Genomic DNA, 19710 nt, shown 5'->3' with positions numbered 1-19710 from the left:
TCTGGGTGCCATTTCCCCCCCGATACACCTCTGGGTGTAACTCTACTTTAAATGGCACTGGAAAAAATCCCCTCATGAGCCACAACACAGTGGCTTTTCCAGCAGTGGCGTAGTGGTTAAGAGTAGGTGTACTCTAATCTTGAGGAACTGGGTTTGATTCCCCGCTCTGCTGCCTGAGCTGTGGAGGCTTATCTGGGGAATTCAGATTAGCCTGTACACTCCCACACATGCCAGCTGGGTGACCTTGGGCTAGTCACAGTTCTTTGGAGTTCTCTCAGCCGCACCTACCTCACAGGGTGTTTGTTGTGAGGGGGGAAGGGAAAGGAGATTGTAAGCCCCCTTGGGTCTCCTATAGGAGAGAGAGGGGGGATATAAATCCAACTCTTCTTCTTCCTCTTTTGGAAAACCTAGCTAGCAAATCTTCCCAGTGAGAAAACTACAGAGGAATCTTATCACCATGTCCCTCTACAGTTGTGCTTCTGTAATTTTAAAGAAACTTCTACGCTGACATTAAAGCTTTCTTGGTTTCAACAGGAATTAGCAGCTTGCTTGAAACAAAACAAGGGTGAATTGCTCCATCTCTACCCAGTATTGCTCTTTCTAAAGGTTTCAAAAGGGATTTAGATTAAAATGGAGAAGGAAAGTTTATCAATGGTTTCATTAAACCTTTGGGGAGAGAATGTGCTGGTAATTGCAGCAAAGCATACATCAGTCCTATTCAAACATGGGCTGGAAAACAGGCCCAAGAACCCCAAACAATTACAGCAAACACCTTTTGCATTCATTATGCCTACATTGCATTGATAAAATATTCAGCACATTCTCGAGCCTCTAATGTAAAGGGTGCGTTCCGGAAACCTCCCCATGTTTTTGTTGTTGAAAAACTGTGTTTCTTAAAAGAAAGCCGTAGGAGATGCAAGCCAGCGGAGGGGCACTGAATTTCATTTCACTCGATAAGTGCTTAAATGATAGCTTGCGCTTACAAACGGACAATAAAAATACGGGTGAGAAGGGTCAATAGTTCCACAGCGCTGCTTGAGCTCTGAAGTTGATTATGAAAATCATTACTCTCTTTAAATTCCTCAACCCAGAGTCGAATGATCATGCCCGTTCCAGCTATTGAAACATGCCAACCTTGAGAACATATTCCTTAGGACACCTTTACATGAAGAAGAAGAAGAAGAAGAAGAAGAAGAAGAAGAAGAAGAAGAAGAAGAAGAAGAAGAAGAAGAAGAAGAAGAAGAAGAAGGAGAAGGAGGAGGAGGAGGAGGAGGAGGAGGAGGAGGAGGAGGAGGAGGAGGAGGAGGAGGAGGAGGAGGAGGAGGAGGAGAGTTTGGATTTATATCCCATTTTTATCAACTGCAAGGAGTTTCAAAGCAGCTTACACACTCTTCCCCTTCCTCTCCCCACAAGACACTGTGTGAGGTAAGTGGGGCTGAGAGGAATCATAGAGTTGGAAGAGTCCACAAGGGCCATCAAGTCCAACCCCGTGCAATGCAGGAACACACAATCAAAGCACTCCCGACATATGCTGATCCAGCCTTTGTTTAAAAACCTCCAAAGAAGGAGACTCCACCACTCTCCAAGGCAGTGAATTCCACTGTCGAACAGCCCTGAGGGTCAGGAAGTTCTTCCTAACATTTAGGTGGAATCTCTTTTCCTTCACCTTGAATCCATTGCTCCGTGTCCTCGTCTCTGAGGCAGCAGAAAACAAGCTTGCTCCCTTTTCGACATGGCATCCCTTCAAATATTTAAACATGGTTATCATGTCACCCCTTAACCTACGCTTCTCCAGACTAAACGTCCCCAGCTCCCTAAGCCTCTCTTCGTAGGGCATGGACTCCAGACCCTTTATCATTTTGGTTGCCCTCCTCTGGACCCGCTCCAGGGTTCCGAGAGAACTGCAACCGACTGAAAGTCACCCAGCAGGCTTCATGTGGCTTCATATAAGAACTAGCCTGCTGGATCAGACCAGAGTCCATCTAGTCCAGCATTCTGCTACTCGCAGTTGCCCACCAGGTGCCTTTGAGAGCTCATGTGCAGGATGTGAAAGCAATGGCCTTCTTCTGCTGCTGCTCCCGAGCACCTGGTCTGCTAAGGCATTTGCAATCTGAGATCAAGGAGGATCAAGATTGGTAGCGTAGATCGACTTCTCCATAAATCTGTCCAAGCCCTTTTTAAAGCTATCCAGGTTAGTGGACGGGTGTGAAAGAAACCTGGTCCTCCAGATTAGAGTCTACCACTCTTAACCCTGCTCCATGTTTCTATCTCCTCTCTGGGTCTCAGACTTTAGTCTTTTAACATAAGTATTCTGTTTGCAAGACAGACAGCAGAACTCCAAATGCATTATTGAAGATGAGGCTGAAGCAGATTGAATACATCTCACGATAATCAGGTCATTAGCAACTGCCTCCAGGGCATCATACTGGGACCATCTGCCTTGATAGCCAGAGCAGCCACCAGTATCTGGGGAGACAAAGAGCCAAGCGATGTATTATTCACTTCATGGCGACATTGTCAAAAATGGCATCCCCATAGGGACCTTTTCCCTCCATCCTTCCCTTTAATATGTTTGCCAACTCCATCTTGGGAAATTGTAAGAGATATGGGTCAGTGCCTGGGGAGAATTTGAGAGGGGGGGGTTGCTTAATGGGGATGCAATTCTTTAGAGCAGGGGTCTCCAACTCTGGCCCTCCAGATGTTCATGGCCTATACCAGTGATGGCGAACCTTTTTGAGACCGAGTGCCCAAATTGCAACACAAAACCCACTTGTTTATCGCAAAGTGCCAACACGGCAATTTAACCTGAATACTGAGGTTTTAGTTTAGAAAAACGGTTGGCTCCGAGGCATGCGTTACTTGGGAGTAAGCTTGGTGGTAGTCGGTGGCTTTGCTTTGAAGCAACTGTGCAACTCTTCCGATGGGTGAATCATGACCCTAGGAGAGTTTACTCAGAAGCAAGCCCCATTGCCAGCAACTGAGCTTACTGCCAAGTAAAGGATTGCGCTTTAGTTCTTCGCATGAAAATCAGTGACGCTTAACAGCACTTAACAGGGTTACCTACACTGCTTCCCCAAAACTAGGTCTTAGGTTTCATGCTAATAATCGAGCCCAGCAGGCCAGGCCAGCCTAGATCTGTGGGGGGGGGGCACTCTGTTTTCAAGTGCCCACAGAGAGGGCTCTGAGTACCACCTCTGGCACCAGTGCCATAGGTTCGCCACAACTGGCCTATACAGTGGTGGCGAACCTTTGCCACTCCATATGTCATGGACTACAATTCCCATCAGCCCCTGCCAGCACGGCCAATTGACCATGCTGGCAGGGGCTGATGGGAATTGTAGTCCATAACATCTGGAGTGCCAAAGGTTCGCCACCACGGGCCTATGATTTCCATCAGCCCCCTGCCAGCGCGCATTCTCCAAAGCAACTGATTTCTGCACACTAGAGATCAGTCATAATTCTGGCATTCCTGCTTCAAGTTTGGTAACTCAAGTCACAGTGTTTCCCCCCCCATCCCCCCACCCCCACTCCATGTTGTTGCCTGCCAAGAACCAGTGCTGTGTCACGTGCTTAATATTTAGATGCTGTGGAAAGGCTAGCGTTATCTGTCGTGGGTTGTATGTTCAGTGGGGTCTCCTTGTTCTTTTATGAACTAAAAGCAAATGCAATTTTGGGCTGTACTATCAACAAAAGTGTGAGGTCTAGATCAGGCAATGGGATGGCATCATTTTATTCTCACAATACTAGAACCGGGGGGGGGGGCATTCATTGAAAATGCTGGGGGGAAGAATTAGGACTAATAAAAGGAAACACTTCTTCACACAACGTGTGATTGGTGTTTGGAATATGCTGCCACAGGAGGTGGTGATGGCCACTCACCTGGATAGCTTTAAAAGGGGCTTGGACAGATTTATGGAGGGGAAGTCGATCTATGGCTACCAATCTTGATCCTCTTTGATCTGAGATTGGGCCACTGCGAGTAGCAGAGTGCTGGACTAGATGGACTCTGGTCTGATCCAGCAGGCTTGTTCTTATGTTCTTATGTTCTTATTCTGCTCTGGTTAGACCAGGAGTCTGCCACCTTTGGCTCCGGAGTCGCATGCGGCTCTTTCGTCCTTGCACTGCGGCTCCACATGGCTTGGGTCCTCTCAGCCTCCTTTGGAGAGTTGCCCTAAAGGTTAACTTCCACCCCTGGAAGTTGACAACCCCATTAAAGGCACCAATTTTGATCCACCATCCAAGTGGAATTTGAGGGGGTTCTTTGGGGGGCGGGGCATAATCAGTGTCTTTCAACACAAGAAAAGAGAAATGTGTGAAACAGGGGTTCTATTGCAGGTCATTTGAATCATGTACAAAACAACAGGCTTTTTACCCACCCACCCTTTTTTTTTGCTATGATGGGTAAAAATGGGCCCCAAAGAAAGGAACTTTTCCCTGCATGAGAATTAATTAATCTGTCTGTCTGTCTGTCCATCTGTCCGTCTGTCCATCTATTTATTGAATTTTTATACCACCCAACCCCCGGAGGGCTCTGGGCGGTTCACAACACAGATTCTACATATAATATATACAATAAAACCCCATTAAGTTAAAATAGTTTAGATTTAAAACACAGCGGTAGATTCAATAAAAATGGCATCAGCAAACCCAAATTAAACCCTCCCAAGGAGGGGGAATCAGAACAAAAAAGTTGATGGCAAGGGGACTCTCAAACCGGAGGTGTAGAAGGGGCACCTCAATCAGCGGCTGGACACTCCAAAAGCCCGGGGGAACAACTCAGTCTTACAGGCCCTGCGGAATTCACCAAGATCCCACAGGGCCCGGACAGCTGGAGGGAGAGTGTTCCACCAGGCAGGGGCCAAGGCTGATACAGTGTTATCTTCATTTTAGATGTCAAAAAGTATTTGCGGCTCCAAGTGTTTTCTTTTCTGTGGAAAACGGGTCCAAGTGGCTCTTTGGGTCTTAAAGGTTGCTGGCGCCTGGGTTAGACTTAACCCGGAACCTAATCTTCTGCCTCTGAAGAGGCCAACCATACGTGCAGGTGAAACGTTAAGAGCAAAAACTACCAGACCATGGCCACACAGCTCAGAAAACCCACAACAACCGCCTGTTGATTCCGGCCAGGAAAGCCTTGAACAATACATTGAATCCTGTTACGTTGCATCTGATTGGAAGGAGGTGTCCAGTGGGGATGCCACAGGGCTCAGTTCTGAGCTTGGTGCTTTTCAGTATTGTTATAAATGATCTGGATGAAGGGGTGGAGGAACTACTCATTAAATTAGCAGGCAACACCAAATTGGGAAGCATCGTGAATGCACCAAAAGATAGAGATAGAATCCAATGAGGTCTGAACTCAGCGGAAAAGGAGACAGAGGTGAACAAGATGCAATTCAACAAGCATAAATGCAGGGTTCTACATGTGTGTAACAAACATGAGTAGCACACATACTCAGAGGTGGGATCCAGCAGGTTCTCACAGGTTCCCGAGAGTAGGTTACTAATTATTTGTGTGTGCCGAGAGGGGGTTACTAATGGGTGATTTTGCCACGCGATTTTTGCCTTAGTTACCCCCCTCCGCTCAGCAGTAGCGCGCAGAACTTGAAGCAGTCTAGCAGGAGGTGCACCGGTGTGCGTGGCAGCCTGCGCCTGCGTGCATTCATTTCCCGCCTAAGGACCGGTGCAGCGGCTGCATCCTTGCCACAGCCCCACCCAGGAATGCCCCACCCCCAGAATGCCCGGCCACGCCCCTGTTGTGCCCTGCCCAGCCCCATTGGTGGTAGGTCGGTAGGTCGACCGGTCACAGGGGGGAGGAATGGCGCCTTCCAGCCGCTGTTTTCCATAAACCTCGCTCGGGAAGCGAGGTCAGAAAATGGCAGCTTTGCAGCAGCTGCGCCCCCTGTGCGAACAGCTCCCTAGGGACAGCATTTTTGCCATCCCCAGGGCGCTGTTTATGGCCCATGCTGAAAGGGCCTACATTTAGATAATGGGAGAGAGAGTGGTAGTAAAGCTAAAAAGCTGGCACAGGTATTGAACAGGAACTTCCATGGCCAAGCAGTGCCTGCTGGAAAAACAGAAATACAACATCTATTGTAAGACAGTGCTCCCCTTTTAAATCAAAGATGTAGACAAAAGCTTCCATCCCTCCACTCCTTCTAGGCTCTTCCTTTAGTGTAGCGAAAAGACAATCCCCTGGAAATCTCCATGGCACGCTGCAGCTTTTATAGGACAACAAAACACAGAAAACTATGGTCTAGTCTAGTTTAAAATGTGCCCTTGAAGTGACTGAATTTGCATTCCCCACCTACCTTCAGGGGAACAGTGTGTGGGTGGTGGCAGTGGGCAGGGGGTGGAATTATTAATACTTTTCCTCTTTTTTTTCTTTTTCTTCCTTTGCACTGGTTATGCAACCTGACAGATTTCTTGAGGATCCCCACCAAGTGAATTTTCTAGAAGTGTCTTTTTGTGAGACTTGAAAGTAGCCTTGTAGCACAAAGGCTGCTCCTTTTCTCCCTTCCCGATGTTCGATTTCTACAGTTTTGAGGCCTTCGACACTGAACGCTCCACATGAAAGTCCCATATGAGTCATACAAATATTATGATTTGTGTAAGAAGATTTCAGTGTGACCCACTTTATACTTTTTAACCAAGCCTTTTGGGAAAGAAATTCCTCTGTTGCTTGAAATGACTTTCCTGTAAACCAAAAAAACCCTGAAGCATGTGGAACAGGGCAGGCTTTAAGAACTGGTATCCATGCTCCCCTCCTTCGGAACAAGTCTCGTAGCCCTGTCAGTGTGTCCCCGACAAACCTTGCGCACAGCATGCGCTGACAGGAAACTTGAATGACCTTCTAAAAAGAGAACATCCAAATTCAATTGATTGTACTCTGGTTACTGACAGGCAGCTCTGCCAGGCATTAATAGGGCTTATTCTGAACTCTAAATGCAAAGCTCTCTTTTGTCATTCTTCAAAATGTGAAGGTTACAGAGTCTATAATTTATTGTGAAAAACTCCGTAGCTCAACATGTAGTCAAGCTGCTTGATAGGAACACCCTTCCTATGTTAGATACACTAAAAATCCATGTAGGTGTTAAAAGTAATACAAAGAAGGTCAAATAAATAGCCTTTCCTCATACTAAAACCTCATACTAAAACCTTACATAGTAAATCTATATAAACTAACATAAACCAAGCTTTGTTGTGAGGGGGGAAGGACAAAGAGATTGTAAGCCCCTTTGAGTCTCCTGCAGGAGAGAAAGGGGGGATATAAATCCAAACTCCTCCTCCTCCTCCTCCTCCTCCTCCTCCTCCTTCTTCTGGAGCAGTACATTCTATTCACCAATCACATGTGTGATATGGGGAATCTTTTAATACCTCTTTCTCAATGTGGTCATAAATCCACCTTTTGAAAACAAAATGAGGAAGATCCATATGGACAGGGATAAGGAACAAAAGATCCGTATGGACTTGGGCCCCTTCTGCACATGCAGAATAATGCACTTTCAATCCACTTTCAGAATGGTTTGAAAGTGGATTGAAAGTGCTGCAAAAGTGCATTGAAAGTGGATTGAAAGTGCATTATTCTGCATGTGCGGAAGGGGCCAGGGATAAGGAAGATCCATATGGACAGCGATAAGGAAGGGGGATAAGGAAAAAAATTCCCTGACCTCAAAGGCACCTTGAGGGCTCTCAGCTGGAGTTCTCCAACAGCCAACACAGTAGAATTTGGCTTTCCAGGAATGCACAGAAGCAGCCAGACTCTCCTCCTCCTCGCATCTGCCTTGTAAAAAGCCTGTCCAATTTCCTCAGCTGCATTTCCTCAGAATTGTCAAATTACCCCTGGATAATTGGGGGGGAGGGGGTTTCAGGAGAGTTCTCAGAGAAGAATATGATGGATCTCTTCTTCTTTTTGCCGTCAAGTCACATCTGACTTACAGTGGCCCCGTAGGGTTTTCAAGGGATGTTAACATTTCAAGAGATGTTAGAGGTGTTTTGCCATTGCCTGCATCTGTGTCACGCCCCTGGAGCTCTTCCATCCAAATACTTGCTAAGGTTGAGGTTCAGAGTGTGTAACTGGTCCAAGGTCACCCAGCAAGCTTTCAAGGCAGAGTGGGCATCTGTACCTAGTTTTCCCAGGGCCTAGTCCAGTGGTGGTGAACCTTTGGCACTCCAGATGCTATGGACTACAATTCCCATCAGCCCCTGCCAGCATGGTCAATTGGCCATGCTGGTAGGGGCTGATGGGAATTGTAGTCCATAACATCTGGAGTGCCAAAGGTTCGCCACCACTGGCTAGTCCAACATTTTAACCATCACACCACACTCTCTACCTTATGACAATTTCCACTACGTAAATGTTAAGAAAACTTTGTTCTTCAATAATCCTGTGCCTTTTAATAATCTCATCCGAATGAACAATTATTATTCTATACATGAAGAAGAAGGAGGAGGAGGAGGAGGAGGAGGAGGAGGTTGGATTTATATCCCCCCTTTCTCTCCTGCAGGAGACTCAAAGGGGCTTACAATCTCCTTGCCCTTCCCCACTCACAACAAACACCCTGTGAGGTAGGTGGGGCTGAGAGAGCTCCGAGAAGCTGTGACTAGCCCAAGGTCACCCAGCTGGTGTGTGTGGGAGTGTACAGGCTAATCTGAATTCCCCAGATAAACCTCCACAGCTCAGGCGGCAGAGCTGGGAATCAAACCCGGTTCCTCCAGATTAGATACGTGAGCTCTTAACCTCCTACGCCACTGCTGCTCCTGGATGGTAACAGCAATAATATTCAGTTTTGATTAGTGATATGAGGGGCAAATAGAATCTTTTTTTTCCCTAGGGGCCCATGGTGGCTCTCAGCAGTCCCGCTTATGTTTATGCAATCTCATTTCTTCCACTAATATGAAACTGTGGCTCAGCCTCTCAATGTATCTATCCTGGAGCATTTTCATCTCTACTGTGGCAACCAATAAAAAAAAAATCTAAAAACTTGCTATGGATGACATCTTAAAGCTCTGCCAAATAACCTTCATGCCTAAAGCTTCTATCAACATAAGCAAGAAAAAAATAATGAAGAGTATAATGCCACCAAACCCAACAAATCTCTGCTTACATAAGGATTTAGTGACTTCGGCATTCAGGTATAAGAGACAATTCAGAGTAAGACAGTGTGATGAAGCTAAACAATGAATTTTAACTACCCAGGAACACGAGGACAGTATTGAACATGTGTTCCTGGGTAAACATTTTAACAAGGAGATTGTTTCACCCAATAACTATATCCAGCAAATGAGATTTCACTTCAATTCAACACAGGAAAAAAATTATCTTTGGAGGCACACCCTGCAGTTTAAAGCTGGGCCTGCCCTAGGGCAGAGTGGAGTTTTTAGTGGGGAGGGCACAACCCCAGCTGCCCCATCCTAGATGTGCCTTTGTACAGTTCAGCTGTTAAAATGCATAAACCTCAGATGAACCCAAGTTTCGTGTCCCAGTCTTTCCTTTCGGAGTGGGAGACCAAACCCTACCTGTTATGCCCCTAGAGATGCCCTCGCTATTTTGTTTGTTTAGGTCTCTCTTATACCCGTAGGAAGAATGGGTTCCTATGTACTCAGCGCTCAGACACGCATCAAAGAACATGAAAGGCACTGCAGACTATTTCAGCCAGAAAAATCAGCAATATCAGAACACATGATAACACATGAAAAACCAACCTGGACATAGAATATTATTTGAAAAAACAGAAATTCTGGACCACTCTGACAACCACTACGTCAGACTACACAGAGAAGCCATTGAAATCCACAAGCACATGGATAATTTCAACAGAAAGGAAGAAACGATGAAAATGAACAGAACCTGGTTGCCAGTGTTGAAAAATACTGGAGTCAAGAGACAGTGTCTAACCAGCTCCACACAAACATAGGATGACTATAGACAAAGGAAACAAAGGCCAGGATACTTCTATTCAGATGCTCCCACCTATTGACCTTGCTATCTCCATTGTTACGCCCATGCTTCATTGTTACTCATACTTCTATTCAGATGCCCGCACCTATTGACCTGGCTGTCTTCTTTGTTACTCACAGACAATTGTTTCTTCACCCACCCTGGACACTCCAACAGGTATATATACTCCACTTGCTTTCCCAACATCAGATCCTCTGAAGATGCCAGCCACAGAAATGTCAGCAGGCGAAATGTCAGGAGAGAATGCTGCTAGAACACGGCCATACAGCCCGGAAACCACACAGCACCCAAGTGATTCCGGCCATGAAAGCCTTCGACAATACAATGGGCTTAACTGTTTTTGTATAGTATAGTATTCCTTGGTAGTATTCCTTGTATAGTATTCCTTGGAACTTTAGTTAGGTCCTGTCCCTTTAAGAAGCCTTCTACAGGCAAGAGCACTACAGCATCTTTATTAGCTAGCAGTCCCTTTGATTCAGTTTGTTTTAGTCTCAGGTGCCAGTGGAAGCCTGAAGACAGCAATATCCCAGACATATAAGATGTCAGAGACCCATAGCATTTTGAGTAATTAAGTTCCAACAAAATTGCAGGAAAACAGAGTCCAAACACTAGGGAAGACTCAGAAGCAGAAGCAGAGCAGACTTCCTTAGAAGCAATCAAGAAATAATTCCTGCCTGCAAGCTCTTCAAGTGGTTTCAATCTCTAACTGTTTCCAGCAATGTAAGTATTCCTTATTAGTCAGACTTCATGGGAGGAGTTAGAGTCCAAATTTTTCAATACAATTAAACCTTTTTTGAACTGTTGCTCATTTGTCTATGGGTCTTACATTCTGTTCTGGCCAAGTGCAAGGCACCTGTTTTAGTTAGCTTGAGGAACAGAACACTACCTGCACCCAACATTTCAGGGGTTGATGTGTCCATCTACCATATTAGGCAACTCTGTATACATGTATTCTGAACTCCCTGAAGGGAAGAATAAAAAAACCTAATAAATGAATACATGTAGTCCAGCTTTAAGCTAGTAGTAGTATGTATTAAATAGGTGAAGAAGGAATCCAGGAATTTACCCTACAGTTTTAAGGCTTTCATGATTGAAGGCACTGAAGTCACACATTATAAGAGGTATCTGTCACTCATATAAACTTTATGATTCTTTTTACAAAATGTTGCAATGGTTTCCTTTGTTTTTTAGCCAGGTGACCCTCAAAAGCAACACCCCAGATCCATTAATAAGGAATAATTGCCCTCACCATCCTTCTAAAAACCATGTTGTAATCACAAACTGAATAATCAAATGACAACTATTTTCTCCATCCTTCCAAGGAGTGCCTATGGCTTGTAGAGATCCTAATCTGAATTAATTATAAATTTTAGATTATTTAATACAAAAAGGGTACTATATGGCATATTTGACAAAAGTACCACAATGTGCGACACCCCCCCCCCCTGTACCATAATATTATTATATGTTAGTGCATGTGTAAGTGCCACTAAGTCACAACTGATTTATGACAACCCCACCAAGGGGCTTTCAAGGCAAATGAGAAGCAGAGGTGGTTTACCAGTGTTTCCCCTGAAGATTCTGTTTTGGTGGTCTCCCATCCAAGAACCAAGTTTTCAAGATCTAATAAGATCAGGCTATACTATGTTGCCTCCCCTTTGATGGATTAGTTCACTGTATTTATGTATGACCCCTATTGCTAAACCTTACCTTGTCAACAGAGGCAAAGTTAAGGCAACGGAGGCAAAGTTGAGTCAGAGAATTCTTCATACAAAGTAACCCTATTTCTATTTGTATTGGTACAGTTTTATATTCAAATATTTCAGAGACATGCACTATTAATCAAAATGATCTAATCCTTATCTACTTAACACTTTAGTCCTAGTAATGTTAAAGAGAAAGAAAATATGTAGACGATAGTTAAAATTCATCTTTTAAAAAATTTGCTCAATGTTGTTCTCTCCTTGTCCGAAAATTATATGCACCAGTTCTGCCAGAGAAGAACCTTGAGATAAGGGCTTTGCAATAATGTGTATGAAAGTTCAACATACAAAATGAGAGGCTTAGTTTAGGGCTGCTTTGTGCAATGGTTAGAGTGCAGAAAAGGATCTGAGAGACCCAGGCTACTATTCAAATCCTCACAACTGCAGTGGAAGTTTGCTGGGTAGAAATGGGCCAGTCATTCTCTCTCAACTCAAACTGCCTCATAAGACTATTCTTGTGGGTCAAACTGGAAAAAGGGGCTTTGGATCCCCAATGGGGAGAAGGGCAGGGTATAAATATCTCCATAATGTTGGCTACTTTCTGAGATATGACTTTTCATTGCAATTTCATTCTTTTAAAAAAAACCTCTCTCTACCCTAACTTGCAAAAGTTGTGAATTTAAAAAAAAAATCGAAATCAAAATAGCAGCACAATGTATGTTTTGACCGACCAGCTGTTTGACATGCCGCTACCATCTTTGTCGACCAAAAACAAATCAGTTTGTGGAAATGGCCACTGCATGTTTCTGGTGGCTTTTTTTTCATCTTGGAGGTTACAAGTTCTAACGTCTCTGCTCCCCTGTGGATGTTCTGAGCCGCTGCTAATCCTGTTGCGACATTTGCTTTTCCTCACATCCAGAAAAGAACATGAACACTGTGATTTTCATAGGGTTTTAACAATTTATGTTGAAATTTATTTATTAAATTTCTCCAAAATGCCATTCCTCTCTTTCTGTCTCTTTCTCTCTCTCTCTCTCTCTCTCTCTCTCTCTCTCACACACACACACACACACACACACACACACACACACACACACACCCCATAACACTCTGTGCTAAAAGGAGTAAAATGATCACAATATAGCTCCCATTTCCCTATCAGCTTGTTCCAGTTAAAGTTCTTCTAATGAAAACCAAAACAAATCGAGAATGTTCAGCTCGATATATGAAAAGGAAAACTGCTGTTCTCAAAACCTGAATAAGATTTCTACCAGACAAACACTTGACAACACTAGGTGGGAAAGGGCAGTTGGTGCCTCAAGGTTTCTGCCCGTCACACCACTTCTAATGCCACATTGGTTCCTCAAGCTTCCCCTCCACCAGGTATCCAGCTGTCATCTCTGTGCTGTGCTTGAAACAGTAAATCTTTTTTCAGGGTATTCTCTGTAAAAAGCCAATGATTATGTTGCTCTAGCCTGCAAAGTCTGTGCATTTCTCCAAACATGTCACAGAAGCAGAGGCGTATCTAGGCAAACTGGAGCCCGGGGACAAAGCTGAGCTTGGCGACCCGCCCCCCTGCCCCGGCCCGGCATAGGTGGCCACCCTACTTCACGATGACCAAACAATGATTTTTTGCACCAGCTTACAAAACACCCCCCACCCCCAACAAAACTTACATGGCTCTCTCCCCACTACTTTCCTAATTGTGTCCTCACACCAACCCTGTGAGGTAGGCTGCTAGCCTGAGAAACAGCTCCAAACCAGTGCAAGGGGAATTAACTTTTAAGCATGTAAATCTCTCACAAGTCACCCCCCATCTGAAGGTTTACCAAACAAACATCAGCATCATTTTCAGTTGTGCTGCTGCTGGGCTCCCTGCTCAGCTTGCCTTTTCCTGTGCCTGCCAGTGCCCGGCTGTCGGAGAGAAGGCTTCTGAGTAATGCCACACTTAATTTAAGGTGAATAAGGCACGCTGGGTCAGAGGGAGGGGAGGGAGAGCTCCCCAGTCCTGCTCCTGGGAGCCCAGTGGGATTTCTCCCCCGCCCCCTGGACACTCCAGGCCACCGTATAGAGTGGGCGGGGCTGCGACAGGCACTGGGAGCAGTCAGCTGCTTCAGTGCCTGCTTGCTAGGGCTTGCTCAATCACTTGCTGTGTAGGAGGATGTTTTGGCGCCCCCCACGTGACCTCAATCGATGCGCCCGGGGACAAGGGGTACCCCATGTCCCTAGGCAAGTACGCCAGTGCACAGAAGACATGAGAGAAACATATGTGGAAGTCCTGGACATGTCAACTTTTTGTGTCACTAGTCCTCATGGGGTTCTTTATTGTCTTTGAATTTTGCTTTTGAGTTTTCAGCCTTGTTATTGCAGGACTGTTGTCCCCATAAACACCTCTGTATAAATATATATTTTGTGCACTTCACCCGAACCATTGGACTATTTTAGGTCATTGACAGTTCACTATTTCTCAGAGTTAGAGACAGCAATCCCGTTATTGTCCCTTTTCTGAATAAATCCCAAAAAAATGCTTCAAAATGTTTTCAATTCCCCCCCCCCCCCCAACAATTTATGTCCGCACTCACTCTCTTGAAATGATTCTTGGTCACCATTTTGTGATTGTTGCCTTTTATTTTGAGTTCTTGTGTGGAATTGTTGCTTCAGTACCTTACAGCAGTGGGCTGCAATTCTCTGACCCTTCTACACTCCCTCCTTCAAAAATTAGCCCCCCAAAACTGAACAAACTTTACTCAAATGCACCAAAATGCTCCCAAAACAGGTGAAGGCCAAGGAATGAACTCACAAAATGGTGTCAGTGAGGAAGTGTGGGGAAAGCAGAGAGGTTTGGTAAATGTCTTAAAGAGACCAGACAGGCAAATTAAGCCATTTTTAAAACATTTCATCCAGAGAATCATTTTACATTTAAAACATTTAAACATTTTGAGACTGCAAATAAGACATTTTGGGGTAAAAACCATGCAGAACTCCATGAAGGAAGCGTTTTATTTCCTGCCTCAAAACATTTTAAAGTGTCTGTGCAGAAAAGGGCCACTGTTTGCATGGCTGCTCAACTATTTTATAAATTATACAGAATGAAATTGTTAGTTTCTGGGCTACAATATTCAGATGGCAAGTAAGGAGTTACATTTTTGAATGTTCTCTCATATATTAAGCAAGTCATATACTAGGGGTTAGTACTAGGGGTCACTAAATAAAAATCAATAAAATGTTAATATAACTTGCTTCCAAATGTCAAATATCTTTATTTGAATCACAAGTCTGCATCCCATCAAGGAAAGCAACCAAGTTGTTCCTCCACTCCCTAAGATCAAGTCAGAAAATTTGTTTTGGTGTTTTAAAGAGGAGTGATGGAATTTCCACTTACAACATTACATACAAGAGAGGAGGGAAATTTAAGTAGCACTAAAATGATAGTACTTACGAGGTAAGACAGGATTAGAACCCAGAATTTAGGAATTTATAACTGAACTTTATCGAATACGTCAGCATTGGCCTCTTGTGGTCAAAATCACCTGCTGAATATAATGCAAGCACAGAGTAGGTCTAGATATCCAGCAGACCCCTAAAGTCACTGTCCTAAGTATCCCAAATAGAAACAGAAAAAATTCACTGGTTTCTGCAGCTTGAACAGTAATTAAAAAGAAATTATTTTGTTTTAAAAGAATTTCAAAGCATGTTACATAAGCCCAATACAAAGTTCTTAGAATCATAATTAGAAGGGGCCATACAGGCCATCTAGTCCAGGGGTAGGGAACCTGCGGCTCTCCAGATGTTCAGGAACTACAATTCCCATCAGCCCCTACCAGCATGGCCAATTGGCCATGTTGACAGAGGCTGATGGGAATTGTAGTTCCTGAACATCTGGAGAGCCGCAGGTTCCCTACCCCTGATCTAGTCCAACCCCCTGCTCAATGCAGAGGATCAGCCTAGAGCAGTGATGGCAAACCTTTTCAAGACCGAGTGCCCAAACTGCAACCCAAAACTCACTTATTTATCGCAAAGTGCCAACACGGCAATTTAACCTGAATACTGAGGTTTTAGTTTAGAAAAAACTGTTGGCTCCAAGGTGTGCGTTACTCGGGAGTTAGCTTGGTGGTAGTTGGTGGCTTTGCTTTGAAGCAACCGTGCAATGCTTCGAATGGGTGAATCACGACCCTAGGAGTGTTTACTCAGAAGCAAGCCCCATTGCCAGCAACTGAGCTTACTACCAGGTAAAGGATTGTGTTTTAGTTCTTCCCATGAAAATCAGTGGGGTTTAACAGCACTTAACAGGGTTACCTGCACTGCTTCCCCAAAACTAGGTCTTGTGTTTAATGCTAAAAATCTCCCTGAAATAATTACACTATTTTCACACGGGGGGGCTTGGTGGGGGAAGGGGGTGTGGGGGGAGAGGGAAGTAAAACTTTCACTTTCTGAAATCCAACCCCCCCCCCGCCACAAAATAGAAGTAAAATGGCAGTCAAGGAAGGCAATCCTAAGCAAGAATGCTGTGCGAGGGGTGGGATAACTTCAGGAAAGCTAAATTGGCAGAGCAGCCATCTGATCTGTGTTTTTTAATTCACATGTCATCACAGCACTTGACTTTCCCCCAAAAGTGCAACAGGAACAGAAAAATAAAAGCATGGAGAATATTTTGAAATGGACCTCTGTGTCCCACATTTGCCTCTGTCAGAATGGCCCTAATTCTGACAAGAGAGGGGAGGGATGCTCAGGGTGGTAAGGGATGCTCCTCTCCCTTTCCTGCCAGTTGGTCGGGGCCTGGTTATACATTGGAATTTGTATTGGCATATTCTACGTTTTATAGATGGTCTATGACTGCAATAAATAAACTTCTTTTTCTTCGGGGCCTGGTTTAGCTCGGTGTGAAATGCACAAAATCTCTCCTCCCCACACTGGGCTCCCAGGCACTAAAAGCCACGCATCATGCTACTTTCCTCTCTTCAGGAGAGGGCGCATAACAAAGCGGTTTACACCCTGGTCGGGGCAAGCGCCCAAATCCCACCACGGCGCCCGCCCTGCTCTTGGCAGACACACTCCTCCCAATGGAAGCCCCTCACCCGGACTGCCGCTTTTTAACCCTAACCCCAAAGTTTTAGTTTGGTCCCAAAAGTTACATGCCAAGAAAAGCATGCCAGCCTCCAGTCTCCCAAGCCTTGTGGGGGAGAGGAGATACTCATGGGGCAATAGATGGTACTTACAGGAAATCAGGTTGACTCAAGAGGACCTCCCTGAAGCTCAGCCCCAGCCGGCAGAGCACCTTGTACATGGCCAGCCTGTGCAGCGTGACTCCCAACGCGTCTGCACTCTCTTGGATCCTCCAACTGCACAAAATCTGAAGCTTTCCTTCAGTCTCAAGGACCCTTCTTCCTTAGATTGGAGGAAGCCTTCGGATTTTGCCAAGTGAAGTGACAAGATGCAACCCTAAGCCGTGCATCTCAGTCTCACCACTGTGGTCATCATCCTTTTCATTAGCCTTGTTGGTTAAAGGGTTGGATCCAGTTCAGGATTTCCACAAACAGTGGAGGGCATTTCTGCCAGCCTCTCTTTTCCCCAGCAGACCTATGATTTCCCTCTTCATGTCCCCTGTTCCACTGGAGCAGCATTTCAGAGGACATTTCGAGATGGACTGGGAGGGAAACGCAAGAGCAGTGGCGTAGCAGGGGCGTTGCTAGGTGGGGTGGAGGCGGGTGGCACTGTGGCAGGGGTGCAGGGCGCGCGTGCCCTGGGCGCAATTCTCCCTTGCTCCGCCCCTGGGCAAGGGTCTAATACTTCGCAAACATCAATGTCTTTGGACCACAGAAATCCCTTTCAATCCAATGTACAACAGAAACAAGGCACTGAGAAATAGAAAGTCACATCAGGAAATGGCTTGTTAAAATAGTTGAGTTTGCCCTAATGATAAAAGAAATGAAAACTCTTAATGGGAGAATGTTATCTGAGTTTAAGGATGAATGCCCACAGCAAACTATCTTGAAAACATATATAAGAATAAATTAATGTGGATAAGCTTTGATGAGTAGAGAAGAGAGAAGCTGCAGATAAGGCATGGAAATTAATATTATTATGATTGGACTATAAAATAAACATCTGGTAACTGCTTTTCAGTTACTAAACTTAGGGTAAGTGGGACAAATGGTGAAAGATATGCCTCTTGATGGTTTGGTGGGGAGTCTATCAGTGACGTAGGTATAGATTTGGTTATGGCAGGTTCGGGAGGCACACCCCCACCCATCTCTGGGGGCATGGCCATGCATCCGCAAGCCCCACCCCACCTCAATGTTTATAAAAGCACCTCTCCAAGGCCAGGGATGGCAGACACCCCTGCCCCCCACCCCCTCCCACCAGCTGGATTATCCCCCACCCTGAAACAGCATCTCTTTCCTAGTTTAAACTGGGAAAGCTCAGATTCTCCCTTTAAATCCATGCCGAAGGGGGTGGATTTAAAAGGAGAATCTGGAGAAATTTGGAGGGTGCCTGCTGTCAGAGGTGCAATTGTTAAGCTAGTAGCACCAAAATTTCAGGGTATTTTTAGGAGACTCTCCTGATACCACCACCCAGGTTTGGTGGAGTTTGGTTCAGGGGGTCCAAAGTTTTGGACCCTCAAATTTGTAGCCCCCATATTCTATTAGCTCCCATTGAAACAATGGGGGATGGGGCACCCCCTTTGAGAGTCCATAACTTTGTACCTTGAACCAAACCTCACCAAACCTAGGTGGTATCATCAGGAGAGTCTCATCAGGAGAGTCTCCCATCAAATCCCTGAAATTTTGGTGCTGCTATCCTAAAGACTGCACCCCCTGCAGGCCAAAAACCGAAAAAAACCTTAAAAATACAAAAAAATCACAAATGGGGGGGCGGAGCTTCGGACATGTAATGGGAGGGTTGAACCTGAGGAAACCCCCCCCCCCTTACCTACGTCCTTGGAATCTATGTGTGTAACAAATGAATTTGAATTGCTTTATATCATATGTTACATTTTGAGTTTTGATAAGTTATTGATTAATTGTAATTGTAACAATGAGCTATTGATTAACTGCAATAGTAATCTTTATTTTTAAGATGCATCAATAAAATCATCTAAAATGTTTTAAAAAGAGAAATAGAAATTTCGATCCATAGTGGTTGTCATGGCCCCTCCTGCTGCAACTGAAGCTCCTCTGAGGAAATCCCTGCTGCAGCTGACAGTTTGCCTGAGAAAGGGTTAACAAGCCTTCCAGAGAGCTGCCCGCTGAACTGGTAGAGCCTGAACTCACACAGTCTTCTGGCTCAGAACTAATCAGCAGGGCTGAAGAAGATGCTAGGAGCCCTGGGTCTCCAGATGCAAGCCTGCGTTGCAGATGGAAATTGAGACTGCTCTTAAAGGAGAGTTGCAGCTCAGCAAGGCTACAGGCTAAGCATTACCCAGAGTCTTTGCAGAAGCATTCCCAGGCAAGTAGCTCTGAGGAATAAAAGGCCCTTGGCCAGGAATTGCAATTGTGGTTGCAAAGTGTGTTCTACCCAACTTTGCCTGCACACTATTGCTCTCTCCAGACCAGGGGCAAAGCGAGGGGAAACTGCGCCCGGGGCACATGTGTGCCCTGTGCCCCTGCCATGCCCCTACCCCCACCCTGCCCCAGAATGCCCCTGGAATGCCCCAAAATGCCCCATCACGCCCACGCACCAGCGCACGCCCAGGGCAAGATGTTCACGCCCTCCCCCTGGGTGCTACGCCACTGCTACAGACCCTATCTGACAATGAACAGGCTTCTGACCTTGATTTTTGGATCATCCTGTTTGCTGTAAACATTCTTGGCATTTGACTCTTGGCCTGACTGACATCTCTCTGGGCTCTCCCATGGTCTTGGTATATTTGGACTTTATTCCTTGCTGAACTGATAGCAGCCCAGCCCTGGCTCTGGGCCTCCTCAGTACTGCATGTTGCTGCGGCAGCACACCAGCCCTGCCCAGCCTGCAAAGTGGTGGATTTTAGAGGAGCTGCATCATGGTCATTGCTATGTGGAGCTTTCTCCGTTGCACAGAGAGGCAAAATAACAG

The sequence above is a fragment of the Sphaerodactylus townsendi genome, linkage group LG03, assembly GCF_021028975.2.
Source record: "Sphaerodactylus townsendi isolate TG3544 linkage group LG03, MPM_Stown_v2.3, whole genome shotgun sequence".
Classification (NCBI taxonomy): domain Eukaryota; kingdom Metazoa; phylum Chordata; class Lepidosauria; order Squamata; family Sphaerodactylidae; genus Sphaerodactylus; species Sphaerodactylus townsendi.
This window is presented reverse-complemented; position numbering follows the sequence as displayed.